The sequence below is a fragment of the Charadrius vociferus genome, unplaced genomic scaffold (genome assembly GCF_000708025.1).
Source record: "Charadrius vociferus isolate BGI_N301 unplaced genomic scaffold, ASM70802v2 scaffold14, whole genome shotgun sequence".
Taxonomy (NCBI): domain Eukaryota; kingdom Metazoa; phylum Chordata; class Aves; order Charadriiformes; family Charadriidae; genus Charadrius; species Charadrius vociferus.
The window spans coordinates 5,839,055-5,860,014 of NW_009648876.1; the positions used below are offsets into that span (position 1 = coordinate 5,839,055).

Genomic DNA, 20,960 nt, shown 5'->3' on the forward strand with positions numbered 1-20,960 from the left:
ACACACGCACATGGCTTCTCCTATTTGTCATAGCAGTCTTGGACCAGAAGCTTTATCACTTCATTTAGATAGACAGTACTTTTAAGAAGTTCCCCAAAACGTGTGATTTGATCCTAAAATTGATTCAGGCTTCACTGTGTGTCTGAGAAGCTGTAGTCTACGGGTCTGAGGGGCGGTGGGGGAAAGCAAGGAGGGGCTTTCGACAGAAATATCAGGCTGCAGTAAATCTTCCTCATTTAGGCAATTTTTATTGGAGTAATTCTGACAGTTGTCATCCTTGAATTGCTTTGAGCATATGGCATATTTCAAAGAGCAGATTGTGAATCATAAAAAATAAAATTAATAACTAACCACAGAATCAGCAACAGTATAATGACAAGAAACAACTACCCTCTAGCTTTTTTTTATTTCTTATCAAATAAATGGTACATTCAAGGTCAAATAGAAGTTGTTTTCTTTCTTCTATGGTTGCATGATTTGATAATTTCTAAATATTTTTTTTTATGCTTTAGCATCCTAATTTTGTGATGGTCTTCTTGCATGTTATTCTTTCTAATTTTAGCCCTTTTATTTAAATACCCAGTGAGCAAGGGTTGTCACATGGGTTAAAATATGTTTATAAATGGAAATATGGTTCAGGTCCAAACAGTTTTAGGCTGTAAGTGAGTTTAATTCACTGGCCTTCATTTCTTGTTATGATACTCATTTCTTAGTTTTGCTAATGTCTTCTTCCTAACTTTCTAAATACTTAATTAGATGCAATCGTACATTAACAGACCTGACTGTGGCTAGGCTTAGAAATAAACAATGTCAGAAATGGGTAAAAAGTTTCTTGTGAATCTGAAATAAGGTGTTTTGGTAGTGTCTGTCCATGTAAGACCAGCTTGTGCCATGCCTAATCTAACCACTAGTTTTAGTTCTATACTAAAAAAAGCCAATAAACATAAATTTTAAGGAAACAATCCATGCATCAATATGAAAAGGAGCAAAGCTTAAGCAGCCAGCCTGAGTATTTTAGGTGCTATTTAGGATACTTCCCTTTCCAATATCCAAATGCAGCCATTAAGAATTAATTATAGATGGTAAGGCTGGTACAATAATGCATGTTGAGAAGAATAAAAGAGGGCAGTAATCTAGAATTAGTTTGCAGTACAGTACAGTAGCAAAATGAGGAACGTTGTATATTCAAAATGGGAAGTAATAGTCTCTTAATATTATGAAATTCTTTATTATGATAGGCATGACGCTTCTGAAAGCAGAAAGTTTGTGCCAGAGGGAGCAGCTGAGTCTGTAGTCTGTGCAGCACAGACAAACCAGCACTGCTTCCAAAGCATGGGCAGCTTGTTTGCTCTGCAGTTTCCACATTGGGGTCACTAACAGAGCCCCCGTCTCAAAAGCACCTGTCTGGTCACTGCAAAACCACCTGAAGAAGGGTAGAAACAGACTGTCTGCCCTCCCGCCGGGAATATTCTCTGCGTACACCTGGCTAGTGAAAGCACCAAGCAAATTGTTAAGGATTGAAGGAAAGACTTAACTAGAAATATGGAGTTTGGTTGAAAGATGACTAAGGAGTGTCCATAAAGGAGGAGGAGTATTTGCAGGTGATGTAAAAAGCTTGAGTGCATATCATTAAGATCTATTAGCCTTTAAAAAAAGCACCCCAGAAAAACACCAAAAAAAAAAACAACCCACCACCAACCTCCTGAAGAAGTGTTGAAAGCCCCGTAATTTCAGACATTTAAAAGTAGACAAAAGAAAACATTAGCAAATGTAATTGAGGGAACAATTCTGCACTATCAAAGGAGAGATCAGATAAATCACTAGGTCTTTATCATCCTTAATTTCAGAGATTCAGGTAACAATGAATCATGCCCTCAAAACCACTATTAATAGTTCTCTTCTAATCAATAGTGACACCCTTTTTATTTGGAGGCTTTTATACAGAGTCGTGGATGGTCTGGTGCTCACAGCTAAGGGGCAGGAGCACTGCCTACAATTCGCAGTGAGCACAGCCAGTCTGGTCTGCAGGGAGAGAAATCTGCAAAGAGAGATTCAGGCAGCTATTATGATGAGAATTCCTCAATGATGTGGGGTGTTGTGAAAACACAGGACTTGCTTCAGTCGTTCTTTAGCAGTTACAGCTTCAAACGTGAACCTGCTAATTGCACTCTCTGCATTTTGGTGGATCCTCCTAAACCCACAGATCCCTCTTCTCAGTTATTGAGCTGACAAGTAATTGCAGCTCTGAGCCAGCTCAGCAAGCCGCCTCTGCCAGGGAACCTGCTGTGGTATCACTATTACCAACAATAATCATTGCCCCTAAGGAGTCTATGAATGGGAAGGAGCAATGATAAAACAGGTAAATCGGCAGGGAAAAGCATACATTAAAGCAGCCTAACGTAATATATAAAAGCTAAAATTGCATATGGGAAAATAAAATGTATTTTCATGGTTAGACTATTTTCCCAGTACTCTATTTTCAGATTTAATATAGATTTAAGTCAACTCTCAGTTTAATTTTGTTTTGTAATATTCCAGGAGCTTCATAGTTTTTTATTAGGATCCTTATTATCTCTCTTTAACTAGGTTTTATTTTGCCCTTAATATAATAGGAACGGTACAGCTATATTTTATTTTTTTTTTTAACTCTGAATGTGTATGTATGACTTCCCTTAGATTTCGTAGATTTTAGTGCAAAGATTCACAAAAAGAGAAAACTGTTCATCCTCACTACGTGCCCCCGTAGCCCTAAATGATTTTGAAAATCAACTACTGTTTGATAAAATGGCAGTCACGGAATGAATTGCTGTCAGTTTATTTGTCCTCTAAAGCTTTATCTATTAACTAAGAAAAAATTAAAAGGAGCATTTCCATGCTTTTGGACTCTCGCTTCTTTGTACTGCTGTAATAGCTCAGTTTAATGCCAAATGTATCATGTTTATTTCATTTTAATCTACTGCATGTGAGCCTGATCTCATAAGCTCTAAGTACACAGAACTTGCATTGACTTCAGCCGTATTCATATGCCGTTACTGGAGGATCAAACCCAAAGAATTTAAACTCTGCTAATTAGCCCTTTAGCGGGAACTTGAGTAATTCTGTACCTTGAATGTTCAAAAATGAAGCAAATCAGTATTTACTGCAACTGTGGAGATTAGAAATGAGTATACTAGGCAGAAAAGTTAATGATGATTCTTTCCATTTTCCTCAGAAGATTAATTGCAAAACTTAATTGTGTTAGATTAAAACCCCATTCAAATAAGTACAGTATGATTGTTAAAATTGTTAGTATGCTCAGAAGAAAATTAACTAAACATTTTTAAATATCAAATAAAAGAAACGGTATTTTTCTGTCTGATTACAATTAATGTATGGTGGGTTTAATACAAACTGCATAAGCAGTAAGTCTTGCACTAGGAAGTCTTCGGCGACGATGGTCACGATAGATGGAAAAAGACCCTTATGTAGTAGCGCAAAGATTTTGAGGATGTTTAGTCGGCGCGGCTTTTGAAACAGGTTCACTGCTAAACCATTTCATCGAAGGGAAGCGGTTCGCTGTATCAAATAACATGCAAATGCACATCAAAAGCTCAGGATACCTGTCAAAAAAAGTTGAGGGGCGAATTCGCCCAGCAGTTTTTGTTTCCCCGCTGGAAGCTAGCCCTGCTCGGAAGGTGCAGTTCCCTTTCTCCTCTGGGTGTGCTGCTGCTCCATTGTGCCTTTCGCTCTGGCTCAGTGTGCTGTGGCCCTGAGTGGATCAAACAAACCGTGGTGAAAGTTTCCCTCATTTGCATCACTTCTAGACAGCCCTGTCGTACTCTTTGCTGACAGGAAATCACTGTCTTTGTCACCTTTTTTCAGTGATCTCCTTTTGGCAGAGATTGGCCATGTGACCAGGATTAATCACAACAACAGTTCTGGCTCAGAACTCAATGACATGTTTTCCTCAGCACTTCAATAATGGTGTAGAGGAGTCAGTAGGAAATGACTACATTAATTTCAGAGTGAAAAGATAATTAACACTTAAGGACTAGTGCTATAACCTATGGAGCTATTATTCAAATTAAAACTAATTTATTGCAAACTTGTGAAAAAGAAATGCTGTCCTTTAATGCAACTGTTAAAATAATCTTACGAGAGTCCCCGAGTTTAGAAAGAAGCCCGAACTATATTTAACACGGTAATATAAATACAGAAAAACTTAAACATTTAAATCTGGAGGCTGAAGTATGTAAAGTGCTTACTTAGATGATATGAATAGGATACTGGCAAACAAAAGCAGCAGTGTGCTCCTAGAATGCTGTGCTTCAAGGAGTTTCCTTGGCAACAGAAATGCAGTTCCAAAAGTAGACAGAACTTTCCTCAGAAAACATACTATTAATAACAACCTTCCGGAACAACTTGGAACAATTTGACTACTTGGCAATAATAATGCCAAGTGTTCTGCAAATTAATCTAACACATAACAGTTATATGTTTCTCTTGCCCATAATTCTCCTGAACTGGGGGACTGAGTTCTCTGCTGTTAGAGGATACAAATGTGCAAAGCGGTTCCAAATGCTGCGCAAACAGAGAGAGGGCTCAAATAGCAGCGGCCTAGAAGGATCAATTAATGTGCTTCATATCATTTTAACTTGTAAAACAGATTAGTTTAATTGGATTACTTTCTTCCATTTAAAACGAGTCCTGCGTACCTACTGAAGCCGCATTGTACTTCGGTCTTTATTTCAAGCAGATTTTCTGTAAAAAGAAAACTTATTAAAAGATTAACAGCCTGTAGAGTGATATATTTGGACAATATGCTTTGGGGGTTGGTTATAAACTGGAAAACGTGAAGATTTTTGCTCCTACACTGCGTATTTTGCACGGCCCGGGATGCCTTCTGTCTGTCTGGTAATCTGCCAGTGCCTGCACGGAGCTGCTAAAACAGTCAGTGGGAGAAGATGATGATGGCCACTTCAGAGGAAGCGCTCAGCACACTGCAGGATTGAGCCCCTTGTAGGTAGCAACTACAAATCTGCTATGCGTGCAGTATTTTTAGATATGTCATCGTTTCTGTGTGAGCCAAGAGAATAAACTAATTTCAGATTTGCCTTGCCAATAGGAATCATTAGAATTCCATTAAGGCCATAAGTTTACCAGACAGGAAAGGTAGGCTCTGCTACTACCTCGACTTTCCCTGAATTCTTAGATCTAAAGGTTAAAAGTAATCAATATCTCATTGTGCAGCCTGATAATAACTAATAACCATGATGTTAAAATCTAAATGATTGCAGATAGCACTTAGGTGTGTTGACCCATTTGGGAAGGCTTTTTGATTGCAATCAGAATAGTCATTATAGTTTGCTAATAAACTTTTAGGCTACCTTGCAAAAATCACCACCTTTTTGAAATATGACTTTAATGCTATTAGCAAATTCTGTCCCAAAGTGAAAGCTTTTATTTTATCTGACAAAGCACGTGTTACACTTTTTAAAGAAAAAGAAAGATTATTCTGCTAAATAATATCGATGGAGATTAGCAATAGTAAATTACAGCACTCACTTATGTCTACATACATGGATTGGTACATGCCTCAATGGAAGCTATTCTTTGCCTCTGACATTGTAGTATGTTTTTAACCATCACGTATAGTAAAATTGACTGAACGAAGTTTTGCAGAAAGCTCTGACTTCTGTTACGGTTCTTCACGAAGTTTGGTAATTTCCATGTGCTAGGCTGGGATTTTTTTTCCCCAACAGATTAAGAACCTCTCTGACTTTCCACACTAGGTAGGAAAATCAATTGGTTTGTGTGAGAGGTCCCAAAAATGCCTAATACCCCAAGCAGTGGTAAAAAACTGACTGCTGATGGAACATCAACTAAATGAGTTCAGGACCTGACACAGCAAAGTTTCCTCGTCTCCTATTGCAGGGGGTGATGAAATTGGTTAAGTTTTTCTACACAAGTATTTTCACTTCAGTTACACAGGAGAACAGAGTGAAAACTCCTTTGTGACACATCCTATGACAACCAGCTCATTTTTCAGTGGTCCATATGTTTAACTTTGTAATATGGTTAAATTCTGTGCTACTTCTGGCAAATTTTATATTTTAAAAAGCAGCGAAGAAAATTATTGTTGGCGAAAAGTCTTACTTAAAGCAGATAAATGTTAAGTTTTAATGTCTTGTATAATTAAAACAGGAAACCACTGATTACCATGCCTACAAAATTACAAAGTAAGTCTAGAGAATGGATAAAGAAAGAATATGAAAAATATTTTTACATTTTCTTGGTTGCTTCCATAATATATTTCGAATGTAAACATGCATTTTTAAAGGCAGTGCTGTAATTTCTATGGAGCAGACATCCTGTATTTCCGCAAGAAGTGGCTTCACGCATTTCACAAGAGTAAGTGGGTTTCTCCCATTTCTTCCCAGCATGACATTGAAGATGAACTTCACATTGTAGCAAAGCAGTATTTACTGAGCTTGTAGCAAAAGCCAGCACAGCTTTTGGGAGATTAAAGCAGTGTGTCTAGAATGAAAGAGGCATTCGACTTCAAACAAAAGTAAATGTGTACCACATAGCTGTCATCACCATTCCTTACTACAGCTGCAAAACGTGGACAATTTACAGTCATCACGTCAAGCATCTTAGTCAACTCCACATGCTCCGTCTTTGTGCCCTTGCTGGTGTAAAATGGCAGGATAAGGTCCCAAGCAGCGAGACCTTAAAGCATTGTCAAATATTCAGCACTGGAGTGGCACACTCAGCTGTGGTGGTTTGAGCGCATACGGCCAGCAGTAAATTACGCAAAGCCATTTTCTGTTCATCAAGAATTTGTAGTTTTTAAAAAACGGAAATCGCACCTTAATTCACCCCAAAGGATGATGAAAATTACAACCTTCACTGCTTTCTATATGCTTAGGACTGCCTAGTCTCCAAACAAGGCAGAAAGAACTCAAGATTAGTTTCAGCTATACTAAATTACTCACATTCTCTAAAGAACAAGTAAGAATAGCTGAAGTGTAGCAGCACTCTGGCCTAATCATCGGACCAAGAGTCCCTAAGAAAAGGTGTTATACTTGTGCAGTTAGATGTGCAGTCAAACAGCGGGGACAATACCTTACCTTGAATGCTCTTCAACACCCTGAACCATGTAAAGCGGCCATATGAGGTGCCAAAACATGGGCACGTTCTGAATTACGTTGTTCTTAGCACAACCTTTCAAAACGTTATCCACTCGTCTAAAGGAGTTTAGGTTATCTGTATTTTCTTGTTTCCTGACACACTGGATCACATGCAGACCACATGTAAGCAGTGCAGAGTCCTAGAAGCTGCCCGCTCTGAGGCTAGTGTTTAATATATAACAGCAGATTTTGTGAAAGTTCATATGAATCGGCTGACTGAAAACATCTCGTGAAGTGATTTGTAAATTCACACTCGCAATTCACTCATAAAGTCTCATATACAGTAATGCCAAATAAGGGATATCAGCACTCTATAAAAATAAAAGAAATTCAAAACAGCCAGGACTGGTTTCTCTTTATCACACTGCATCTCAGAACCTTTATTCTAATATTTCACTGCCTTTCTTCTGGGTTGTGAAACCATGTACTACCTTTAAGATCTTATACAATGACTACATAACTTAAAAATGGTTCCATCAGGTCAGAGAACAGTGTGTCCTATGCAGTTCTCCGGATATTTTTCTTCCATGAGGTTGTCCAGTAATCCTGAGCCCCCATACCCTTACAGAAGCCATAGCATCCTGCCTTGAGGAGTCCCACAGGTTTAGCCCAACCCTGTGACAAACCACCTTCCGTGCGGTGTGTCTGTGCATCTGTCTGCTCTAAAGCTGCCTCCCGCTGGTCTCACCAAATAATATATAGAAGTAAGATAAAATTAGGAGGATTAATAATGCAATGACAACATAATTTTTGAGGTTGTGTGTGGAAATGTTCTCGTTTTTTTAGCAGGTTGGTGGATTAGGCTTTGTTAGAGGGATAAAAAAAAATCACTAGCAAAAAATATACGGGGCAATAGCATTACCCTATTCCTTATGTAAGTTGCCAATTTTTAAATCACTTTCCTATTTTTTCACCTCATACTCCAGGAAAAATATATTTTTTTCTAAATTCATAGGAATTATGTGCTTTATCCATGATGTTTTTCTTCATAAACATAATACAGAAAATACTATTTTCTTTCCCAATTACTCCTCATCAGTATACCTCATAAATAATTGATACTGTAATGTTTCTTTTAAAAACTAAACAAAAAACAAATGACCACAGAAAACCTTTTTAGCAGGCTTTCTATATGAAACCAAAATTCACTAAATCTCAATAAACTTGCAGTGACAATGCATTCAATGCATACATATCTAAGTTATAAAAAATAAGTTGCAGTGAAGTATACCAGTTTATAATCTCCTGATTTTCTATTTGGATATGTATTTTATTTGTATGTTTATTTTATATATATTATATTTATACATCAGAAATATGTAAAATATCAATATAAAATGTTGAGATAAAATATTTATTTTTCTATATTTGTCACCTTTTTACATACTTAAGGTTAGGTGATGTTTTTACATTGTGTATATGCATTTTTAATACATTGTACTAAAAATAGCTGCAGCATTTTGTGCTAACTTCTCCTTCTAACAAGGTAAAATAAGCGATGGCTATAATTTCATTCATAGCTGTTACAGTTGTGGATACCTCATGTTCAATGGGGTCCTAGGGTAGGGTCCAGCCACCACCCGTGCCCAGTGTGAAATGCCTGTGGTTCTTCTTATCTTCTTGTGGGTGCTGATATTTTAGCATTGCAGAAAACATGGTTACTGTAGAATTTCAGTGATCACGAACCGTAAATGTTAGAGTTGGATCTATGGAGAGATGCTCTTGGGGGAAGACAGGAGTGGTACCCTTCACATCCCATTGTTGCAGAATTACAGGTGCTGTTACAGATGTGCAGGACATACTCCAGCTGTGTCACTGAGCAGACCAGCTACACGCTGTCACAGCTGCTGGGAAGGCTATGGAGAGGCTGTAGTTTCCCCATACATTGGGAGGAGGGGTCATAGAATCATAGAATGGTTTAGGTTGGAAGGGACCTTGAAGATCATTGAGTTCCAACCCCCCTGCTATGGGCAGGGACACAGTCATCTGTGAAGACTAATTTAGGCTACTGAGGGAGCTGAGTGGACCAGCCTCCGTCATGAGGAGATTCCTCTAACGGGTAATTCAGAGCAGAAGCTTAACTTAAGCACTCTGAAATAATTTCAGAAGAAACCTTTTCTCTCTTATCTCTTTCTCCACTGATTGTATAAAGAGGTTATGAAGATCAGCCTCACTCGACATTACCTCTCACTGACTCTGTTATCATGAAAAGAGGGTTTTTTAGTACCATTGTGTCATGTCTATGCAGTATTCCAGTTTAAAACCGTGCTGTGATGCATCCAGATTTTGACAGACATTACAGCGGAGTTTGATCATCTCTGCTTTACCAATTGATTTTTCTGAGAAATGGGAGATCGTAGATACAGAATTGCTGAGTTTTTCAGGTGGTAACTTTCTAAAGATGAACATTAGACTTTTTGAATGATGTATTGAGACTGACATACATGGTTTTTGCTGGCCTTCATCAAGGAGGACCGTGTGTCTGCTGTGCAGGTGGAAGAACAATAATTCCAAAGATCAGTTAGTGTGTTATCATTTGTGGAGAGATCAAATAAACACCATCAGAGGTGAGAAGTAATTAGTCATGGGATCCCACTTTGCTGTCTCAAAAAGTTCATCTTTATTGTTTTGGTTTTTCAGTAAGCATACGTGATTTATAGTCAGGGTTCCTGTTTCTCTAGCAAGTCAATAGTCAAATGCCTCATAGTGTGAGTAGGGAAGATTTTTGCCTTTTTTTCCCCAGGTCCCAGGGGAAAAAAAAAAAGTAGAAAAGTAGAAAAGCTTTCTTCTGAAAAGATTTAGTTTCCTTATTGCTTCAGCTTGGGTCAAAGGAAAATTCTACTCATAGAACTTCTACCTGATTTAATCTTCAATTATGGTTTTTAGATGCATTGTCTTTGTTAGCTATCTACTAGAATATGTAAAATGTTTACACCGGAGGCTGAAACAGGTAATAGTATAAATAATTAAATGTGTGTGTGAGAGAGAGAATAAAGCAGGTGATGAAAATCACCCCTCTTTTCCACCTTTGCCTCCGTGTGCTGAGCTAGGGACCTTTCTGTCCATTCCTCTTTCTCACAGGTTAAATGCTATGACCATTGTGCTGTATGAGCCTTATAGTCTCTTTGTGCGGTTAGTTTCCTTGCTAAGCAGAGCGTAAAATTCACAAGATGCCTACTAAAAATTAGAATGGGTATGAAGATACGTATTTTATTCAGTTTTAATAAACATACGGGATGATTTTTTTGTAAATATGGCCAAACAGCAGTTCCTCATCAACTCGTGAATACACACAGTAGATTGGTAACTAACTCCTGGAGCCCAGAGGATTGGACACGAGGGAGCAGGTTTCACTGCAGATGGAGACTATTGGCCTGGGCTCCCTGGGCCTGCCAGAGTTCAAGAATCAATCAAGAGAGTGAATAAAGAGCCAGTTTAAGACTGGAAATATTAAATTCTTCCATCTTATTTCCCCAAATGTAGCATATGAGATCTGAGGCAATGGTCACATTAGAGAGGAAGGAATTAGCTGCAGTTACCCGGGTGAAAACCACCTAAAAATCATAGGCCATAGATAGCAGTGACTCTGAGCACCAGGAAAACTGGAAGTCCAGAAAAAAAGGCTTTGTGTTGAGGCTATACAAACAATGTTTTAGTCTCGAAAAAGAATTGATGAGAATGATACAAATTATTATGAGTAAATTTAAAGCTACAAAAAGGTTTCCTTAACCGATACCAGAAACAGAGAAGGGGATATGGTATGGTGCCAGGAACTAGAGCACCCATGTGTAACTGGAGACATAAAACATTTCTTAATTGTATCTCTTCCCCAGGATCACTTGTGAAATACACAGTTCCCATTCACAGGGAAGACGTTAGAGTAAAGGCAATCTAATATATGCCTCCAAACAGTGGCCAAACTATCTAGAGAAGTGCCAAAACAGAAACAGCAGAACACACACATAGATGTAAGTCAAAAGAACCCATGAAGCAGGGCAGATGCAGACTGGCTGAAAATGTAGGCATTTTAGTGCAACATATGTAGTGTAACAGGCAGCATGAAAAGCAGAAGGAAAAATGTTCTTGAGAAAAAGAGCCAGGCAGACAGAATGAATATTGCAGTTACCTTTGAAATTAAAATATAGTGTCTGAAACCATTGAAAATTTAAGGTTTTAATGAAGAAAGAGATATCTGTAATGTGACTTAAGCAGATCTAAAGATTCTCAGTGTTCTGGCAATGCAGAAGGCTGCCAGGCATTCAATTGCTATATTTGCAACTATGCTATTAGATCAATGACTAATTTGATACCAGCTGGATTGTGGAGCCAGCTGCAGTGCAACACTGATAAGGAGCAAAATTAGACTGGAGGGATGCAACCAAGCACTGCAGATGTGCAAGGAAATCATTATGAGACCAGTGGATAAATGCACTTAAATGCACTCAGTCAACAAGGAACCCCTGAAATAAGAGATATCATCACTTAAAGTTTACTATAGTTGTTTTACAAGAATTCTACGCTCCCGTGGTCACAACTCTGTGCAAGCTCTGCTTTCAATTGGAAGGCAATATTCAAAGCAGTACCTGAAAGAAACGGGGAAGTCACTGTGATTGCTCCCTAGCGTTCTAGTTGACTATAACATGTTTGAGGAGGATGAGCACTTAGATGTCAAATTGAAGTTAGCACAAAACCCCACAAATCACCCTAGACTCCACCAAAACAGAATTCTGTTAGTCTAGTAAAATGGCTGAAACAGGCAACGTGGCAAAGCAGAGACTATGCACCCACAGAAAGTAATGCAGAGTGGATAAGCGATCTACTAATGGTCAGAAAATCTTTGAGTAAACCCATTTCAAAATCATTGGACAAAATGCTGAAAGCCTGGGACATGTTACAAAATTTTTTCAGGGCAACAGTATTCACTGTGATATCAAAACCACATTTTGGCATATTGATCTGAGTGAACAACACAGCCGCTGTTTTGTTGTGTGTTGTGTCAGGTATCTGTAGGCTTTTATGCTCATCAGGCTGAGCTTCGAGAGGTATTCCAGTGTAACTAGAACTAGACTAGGCACCCTTCCTCCCGTGAGTAGCTGATGGCAATCTAAACCTAGGAAACAGAAATGTCAAAGAGGTGGCAATCCACAAGCAGCTCCTAAACGGAAACTTGGACAGGAGTATTAATCTAAATGCTGAAAACCTGAAAGAAACTGAGTCACCTGTGGGTGGTGTCTGTTGATTTTTGATGGACTTTCCTGCTGTCATGAGAAACCAGGAGCCCCTCGGGAAATAGACAGAACGCTTGACAGAAGGACAGTCCAGTCTTTCATAGAGACAAACAACAGTTTTAACAAATTTTTTGCACACTTGGCAAAAGCCTGTGGATTTTTGCCATAGTCAATAAAGAGTGATTCAAAAAAAAAAAAAAAAGTTAAAGGACCAACAACAAATAAAAGGAGGGGGAAAGATACCATTGCTTAAATAGTAAGATTATTTCAAAGGACTGAGCTATGGTCTTCCACTTTAAAGAAGTGGGGTATCCCCATTACAGAATTGCAGAGCTTTAGGAGGATCTCCTGAATCTCCTGTAGCAGCTCCTCTATCATTTTTCCCCACACCATGGTAGAAGTAGTGAATGAGTGTAGGGGTAAGAGTGAAAATAGCATTCTTTCCAACAGAGATCCCAGTGTCTGAAATCAGCAAAACTAGGAATTTCTATCTTGCCTAGAAGCAGCAGCACATCTTGCTCCCTTCACATGCACAATGCACTTGTCTTCCAGGAAAGGTAATGTACCACACGTTATCTGATGGGCAATATCTCACCTTTAAGACACCACCTGCTGCCTCCAGCTGCAGACAGACCCACACCCCTCATTTTTTTTTAAATTCAGTTCAAGTGCTGGATGTATCTCTGCAAAATAATGAACAGTATTCAGTCTTCCGTAAAAGCAGATTAACACATAGAACTTAGTACAGATGAAAGCAAAGAGAATGTTCTTATTTAAAGACACATATCTTCATTTGGTTCAATTTTCTGTAAGATACATATCTATATACATGTATTTTGTCTAACCACACAAATGCTAAATAAGTAAGCTTTGCTATTCCTGGCACATTTCAGAGTTGCTCAGAGTATTAAAATGTTGAGCCATAAAATGCGTATTTCATGGAAAATGTTTCTGTTTGGCTCACATTAATTAAAATTCAACACATCTTGTTAGAAGCTAGATTAAAAGGGGGGTAGAATATTGCTGGCCAACTGCAACAGGCAACAGCAAGCAGAATTACTTATTGAGGAGATAGGTGAGATGTATGTGAAGAGCTTTTTGCATCTCTTTTAAAAGCCATGTGTCCCGCAAGCTATTTCTTGGCTGAATGGCAGGGTATTCTCTCTCTGCGGACTAACCATTTCCAGAGACAGCGCTCTTCATTGCTGTGGTAAACCAGCAGGTAGGAAATCTTGACCTTGGTGCGGAGGCATGCTCACATGATAGCTTAAATTTTCTGGTTTGTCCCTGCACGTTTAAACAGTCAGGAAATATATTTCCTGTGCTTTACCCAAGTGAATTCATGCCAGAAAATGAATCTTCTACCAATTTCCCTTGTTTCCTTTCCTCAAACCAGTCACTAGAAATATACTGCTATAATAACTTGCACATCATTTAAAAGCTGTTATGCTCATGGGTGCCTATATATGTTCTGAACATCTCTTCACTGTCTGGGTAACCTCCAAACAGGGAGACCTACAGTGATGGGAGAGCAGCTGATGGTTTAGACTTTCAGTTTGATTAGAATCAGCATAGACCATTTGGATCATGAGTACGATTTGTTTATAAATTTGCTGTAGATGTCTTATGAGAAAAGGCTTTTATATTGATATTTATGGTTTTATAAGATTAAAAATAGCACAGAACACCCACCATTTCCATTCACATGCATACTGCTTTGCTCTCTAGCGCTTTCTAAAGTCTTCCCTCCTGAAGCATATGGTCCCTTTTCCAGGTTCTTCAGAGGCTGCTCCATCTTTGAATTCTTTTTGTAGCTATAACTTTTAGCTTGCTGACTTAATCTGCCAGGGCAGAATTTGCTACCCTAGTGCTATAGATTTTAACACCAGCAGATTCTGATTGGGTAAATCTCAAAACCGGGCGCTCTCCCATGTTCTGATCCCTAGTTTGCCAGGTCATCCAACAGTTGAGGATCTTTCTGAAGTTTTGACCTTAACTCATCTGTTCAGGCATCTCAGTTACTTGTCACTAGTCAGCAGTGACCTTACAATTCATATTCACTTCTTTTTTTGAATGTCCAGCATCAACAATAGCTTGCACTGACGCATGTTGTCATTGCTTTGTTTGGCTGTAAGGTATTTGGACCCACATCTGTGGGCATAGTAGTCTTAGTTCCTACATCCTTTTAAGTAGTGGTGCTGGCCAACATGTTTTTCCCTACCCTGTGTTCAAGCTTCCCAAGGGCAGCTCCTGGAAAACAGTTATGGGTTTTTTTGATCCAGACCGTAGTCTGGTCTTGCCTAGGAAGCTGAGGGGTGAAGTGTGATAGAGAGACCTGTTATGGAACCTTGTTTATAAAGTGGCATGGAAAAGCCTAGGAACTTGGCTCCTGTTCATTTTTAACACAAGAAAACATGACTCAGTCAACCTTGGTATCCTGCCTCAAGCAGTGACCACTCCCGGAAAACCTAAGATAAGATGAAGAAATGCTCTCTTTTATATATACTTACATTATTTCCAGTAGGTTTTAGGTGATGGCGTTTATGCATTTCTTTCATGATTATCTTTTCTTTGTATGGTCCTCTAATTTTACATTAGTTTAAAATGGATAATTAGCTGATTTGACCACCAGGTGGCCTACTACACTGTGTTGTTAGCGTATGCCCTAACTCACGTCTTGAGAAGGGTGTACAATAATATTTATTAAAATGTCTCTTGTTACATGGTGTTATTCCGTGACCACAAATGTGGCATTTGTAATCTTCACTTGGTCTTTTTTGTTGTACCAATCAAATGTAAATGTAGTCACACTAGTGGGACTTTTCCAGGCCTATGAAATGTTGCAAAATTAAAAACATACATAATATCCGTAAAGATTTTTGGATGGTTTAAATATTCAAAGCTTTTTCTTAAGTGCTTAATGGCTTTGCCAAAGGACAGTTAACTTCTGCCTCTGCCATTTCTTCCACACTTTATTGAAGAGGCAAAGAATAAAATCAATGCAATGGCAATTCTTCAAACATCAGTACCAAATGCCAATCACCAATGAGCTGGAAAAATTACCTTTAATAGGGTTAATGTAGTGCTAGTGTAGTTGCTTAATGTACAAAAGCTCTATGGCCTGTTCTAAAATATGTATTCATTACTTTAATTTCTTTAAACTTCAGTTCTATAACAACGTATTATACCTCTAGCATAATAGCTAACAAAATGACCTAATATAGTTGCCTCAGATGTAGATTTGAAAAAAGTAACCTAGTAATGTTAGGAACAGGGAGCAATCAACAAGGTATACTTCTTTATTTTTAGAATTGTCACTAATTATAAAATAATTGTTAAGCTAGGAAGTACAGCCATTTAAACTCAGTGAAACAACTTTTTTATGTCATTGAAATGCAGCTACCATTCATGAAAGTTCTGTCACCATAAAAATCAGTCACTTATTTTTCCTGATATTCTTAATAAAATGTATTCATTAAAAAAATCTGAAAAACACAGAATAAGCAATGGGATCTTGTTCTTTGGCCCTCGTCCTTTCCTCTGTTTTTTTCTTACATTTTTCCATCTTCATTTGGAATTACTGAATTCCCTACATACACAGCATAGTATAACAAACATTCATCAACCAGGCAGACAACAGTTAAAGCTGCAGACATCAATAGCCATTACTTTAAGCATATATCTTTTCCTAATGGGCACAGATCTTTCCAGTTCGTATTTGAACAGCCAGACAGCTATCATGGCATGCCTGGTTACCATGATAGGCTCTCCACAAAGCAGGACCAGAATGTCTTGAGAGAATGCCAGAAAGACTAAAGTTCATGTCCTTCCTGGTGTTCACTCTTGATGAAGTAGAATCAAAATTTGCTTCATATTACTTCACTACTGGCTTTGTGTCCTGATATTTCCTGCTGCGGCGGTCCTTTGAAGCATTTATTTCCTTCTCAGATATATGCGTATCTTTTCCAATTTTCAAGACGTGCCTTTTTCATCTTTTTTATGTAGAATTCAGACATTAAAATAGCAATAATTTACCAGTCTCTAAATCCACTGGCATTGCAAGTGTTACATAGATCTGAATATCTATGCGATAGTCACAAGTTTATCAGTCTGCTTAAAGCACAGAGAATAGCATTTCAGTAAGGCAACATAAGTCAACACAAACTTGTGGGATTTTTTTCTAAAATCTGTTTTGACAGTTTCATTGCAATATCTTTACAGAAATATTCTTTTTTTAATTGCTGAAAGACAGGTGGGATTAATATACAGGTGTTGTGCTGTGTACTGGTTTCAGAGATGCTCATTACAACGTCCTAAACACAAAGGAGCAGATTCCCTGGTCTGTCAAGATCATTTCATGTTCAACTTTACAATTTCCAAAGTGAATCTAGAGCAGTTGGTGGTGTGCACTAGAAAATAACTCTCCTTGTGGGTGAAATTCTCATTGATAACCACTTCATCTGCTACTATGGTCTTTTTCTCCTGCTCCCCATCCTCCTTTCCAGCATGAATAAAAGCAGAAAAAAAAAAAAATCTTTAAGTGAACAAGGAGAGCCTAATAAGTAAAAGCCAAAATGCAAGTACAGGCAATATTGTCCATAAGCACAGCTTAAATCCAAACCCATTATTTTTCATTTATATCAGGACCAAGTTATTGGAAATTGGCTTTTTGACAGCCCTAGGAAGAATCAAGCCTGAAGAACATCTGAAGTGTGTGTGTTTTGAGTTCACCAGCCTCTGCAAAAATTGTTCTGCTTCTCTGTGTTTTGGTTCTATAGCTTTTAATCCCAGAAACACCAGAGTTAACCTGAGATCAGTGCAAGTCATTTGGTTTCATGTTTGGTTCTTGTAGTAACGTCATGCTTTCATAGATATTCAAGCTATTGGCAAAGGTATAAGAAGATAAAACAGCTGGAAGTTAAAATTAAACAAATTCCAACTAGAAACAAGCCATGCAGTTTCCAACAGTGAAGGAAGCTAGTTATTTATCATCTTACCAAGGAATGCTATGAAATTGCCATCATCTGCATCTTTAAATCAGGACTGGATGCAATATCAAAAGATTTTCTCTAAGCCAGAAAGTAGAGAGCTTAATATAGGAAATGAAGGTAAGACTATGGCACATTTTATACAAGTGGTGAGGTTAGATTATGACAATTTCTTGAACTTCTGATCTGTGAATCAGCCCAAGTTTTGTCAGAGAATATTTTGGCAAAATGCCATTAGAGATGAGAAGAAGCTTTCAGCTTTCATCATGCCAGCAAATAACAGAGTTCACATTTAGCAGCAGCATAAATCCTTGGAAACAGACACCTGAAATCAGGGAAATAGAAAGAAACAGAGGAAAAGTTTCTTTTGTTTCTGTCTCACTAGTTGTTCAGTAGACAAAATGGGTTCAGTGTCACTGCACTCACATGTTCTTTTAATGGGAACTATTAGTATTAGTTCCTAAATGTCTTGTAAAAATAAAGATTTATTGAGTTTAGAGCTGAGGTATTTCCTACGATGACTAAATTGTATCATAAGTACAATAATGCTTTTTTTTTCAGTCTAGTGTGAAACAAGCAATGGTAAGTAGTTCTGATCTCAGACAATATACTCTGTTGGACAGAACACTGGAGCAGGTCACAAAAGGCCTGTGTTCCCACATCAGAGATCTTCGCTAACGCCAGGCATGGCGTCCATCTGTATCTCAGTTCCCCATTTTAAATTGAGAATAATATTTCTCCCCTTCGCAGGACTGTTGCAAGTCTGCAACTATTTGGAGCATCGGCATGGCAAGCTTGAGCCTGCCCGTAAAAGGCTGCATTAGGGATACTTTTGCTGGTGGCCATTTGGAAAGAGGCTAAGTATCTCTGCGAGGCACAGCAGCTGTTGGAGGTACAGAGGGCCTGGCTTTCAGCATGGCCTGGATTGTTTTGTTTCCAACATTTCTGGACAGAACTGAAGTTCATAGTAACAGCTCAGCCCATCACATCACGTCACAGAATAACAGAGTGCATATTTCTGTTCCTGGTGGTTCATGATCACACTTCATATACTCCTCAGAAGTTACAAGGCTGTCAGAGCAAGCCCAATGCCACGTGTAGGTGGCCAGAAGCAGGATTTTTTGGCCTTTTTTCCTTCTCTTTTCCCATTATACGTGTGATAGTTCGTCTGATTTATATTGCTTAGTTTTTTTCGGTCTTAAATTATTTAAAATATTATTACATGCAGAAAGTCCATTTTTAGAAATGAACTCAGAGTCTAGTTTTCTAAGACTCTGGAGGTCGAAAAAAAATCATATAATTTATCATGTATGTTAACTTTTAGAAACAATGGCCACACCGATATAGTCCTTTAAATACCATTCAGCAAATATAGTGGTGTTCTAGAATTTAAATACATCTGGGAAGAAGTTTTTCCACCTTCCAGGTAGTCTGCCTTTTGCTGAAGAAGTCGCTGGGGCGTAGCCTTATGCTGTTTCGGTCACCAGCGAGGAAGAGATATATTAATATGTGTTAAATACCCATAGGTCCGTCAGGGTGCTTCAGTCTCAGATATTCTAAGGAAGGCTAGTTGTTAGTTCTCACTGTTCAGTCATCTTTATACGCTTCGTTTGTTTGGGGGACTATTGAACTTCCTATCAATAAGGCAAAAAATGATCACTGCTGTAGCATTTGCTATCAAAGCTGTTTATACCGTAAAAAAATGAAATATTTTCTTCCATGTTAAAATAATTCAATGACATTTGTGAGGTGTACAACTTCTTGCCAACTCTTCTAATTTAAAACATTATCTGTTTGAGGAAAACATATGTTAGAAATTTTTAATTCAGTGATAGGAAAGGCACTAATGAAATATGCATGTATGAATTTTGTATTGCATAAGTTTCCTCTTTCTTGAAATGTGATTAAAAGCCAAACATCTGGATTATGTTTAAAAAGCTTGAATTTCCAGTTTTCAGAGAGATTCAATCTATTTTGACACTGTACACTTAGCCTTAACATTTTCAGCATGCTGTTAACATTACTTGCTATTGTAAAAAAATAAGTTCAGGTTTAAACAAAGTTGGACTTCTCCTAATGCTAAAAATGTTTTCCGAAATAGCTGTTTCTGCAGCATTCACACAGCCATAGTTTAGGCTGTGTCAGCAGTTCCATTATAAATTTGCTCTTGAAAGCGGTTTGTAGTTGATCATAAAAATAACTTTTCAACTTGAGAGTATTTTTTCTTTTATTATAAAAGTACTATGTTTTTTCCTAGAATAATATTAAAAATTAAATACTGAGTTCTTAAGAATTTGTAAAATTTGGTATAAATTGAGACTAGACCACTGTTAACACAGATAATGCTATTGGGCTGCTAACTTTCTCCTTTTTTTTTAATAACATTAATGTCTACTGGAAAAGTGAATAGTTATTATCTGCTACGTGTCTTGAAGGGCTCAGGATATGTCTGTCTGCAGATAATAATAAGTTGTTAACTAAATAACTTTCTTTTTAACATGTTTTAACAATAGTTTTGATGCGGAACGTTGCAATGGTATTGCTCTAAGAGGAGTTATGGTGATTGACGGTGTTTTAGATAGTCAGTGGAGATGTTTTAGTACTCCTAGTGGACCTGCTGTGTGTGCCAACTTTGACATAACTCAAGGGAAATTATAAGGAACAAATCAAATAGCACATTATAAAAACTATTAGCTTTCACTTTACTTAATACATTACAGGATGTGCATTTAAAATAAAAATGACATTTTTCATTATAACTTCGGGGCAAATTGAGAAATCTGCTGTCAACACCCTTTCTGATCAGCACCTAGATGGGCCCTCAAATGGGTTATGTTCTGTCGTGCAGAAAAAAGTCCTAATACTTTAAAGATCATGTTGTTACCCTAGGTACTACAGGTCATGGGAACTCAGATCCACATGTTCTAAGGTTAGAGACTGAGCAAGCTAGCCGCAGAGTCTGTCTTGACTTGACTTGAGGTTTCTCACCAGCCTGCAGAGATTGCAGGGCTATTACCACAGGCCAAGGATTCTGTTTTCTTTTTTCACAGTTGGCAAGGTCTAGTAATGTGGATTACAAGAGCCTCGGTGCCTTAAATGGTGGATGTACTGATCTTTGTGGATTCTCCTGTCCTTTGGTAGAGACTTCGAGTTCTGCCTCTGTTGGTCTGAGGAACTTAGATATCCATTTGGCTCTTTTTTGCAGTGGGGAACCTCTTCTCCCATGAAACAGTATAGCAAATAGGTAAGAAGAAGAAGGATCCAGAGATATTCTACACTTAGAGATATCCCAGTAGGTATTGCTAGAAGAGAGGATGTGCCAGCAATGTGCCCTGGCGGCCAAGAAGGCAAATGGCATCCTGGGTTGCATCAGGAAAAGTGTGGCCAGCAGGTCGAGGGAGGTCATCCTCCCCCTCTACTCTGCCCTGGTGAGGCCGCATCTGGAATACTGTGTCCAGTTCTGGGCTCCCCAGTTCAAGAAGGACAGGGATCTGCTGGAGAGGGTCCAGCAACGGGCTACAAAGATGATTAGGGGATTGGAACATCTCTCATATGAGGAAGGGCTTAGGGAC

General features: G+C 38.2%; 1 protein-coding gene across 1 annotated transcript in view; it reads left to right on the top strand.

Moving 5' to 3' along the window:
- The window catches only part of AKAP6 (A kinase (PRKA) anchor protein 6), a 232,497-nt gene that overhangs the window by 151,468 nt on the left and 60,069 nt on the right, over window positions 1–20,960 (top strand).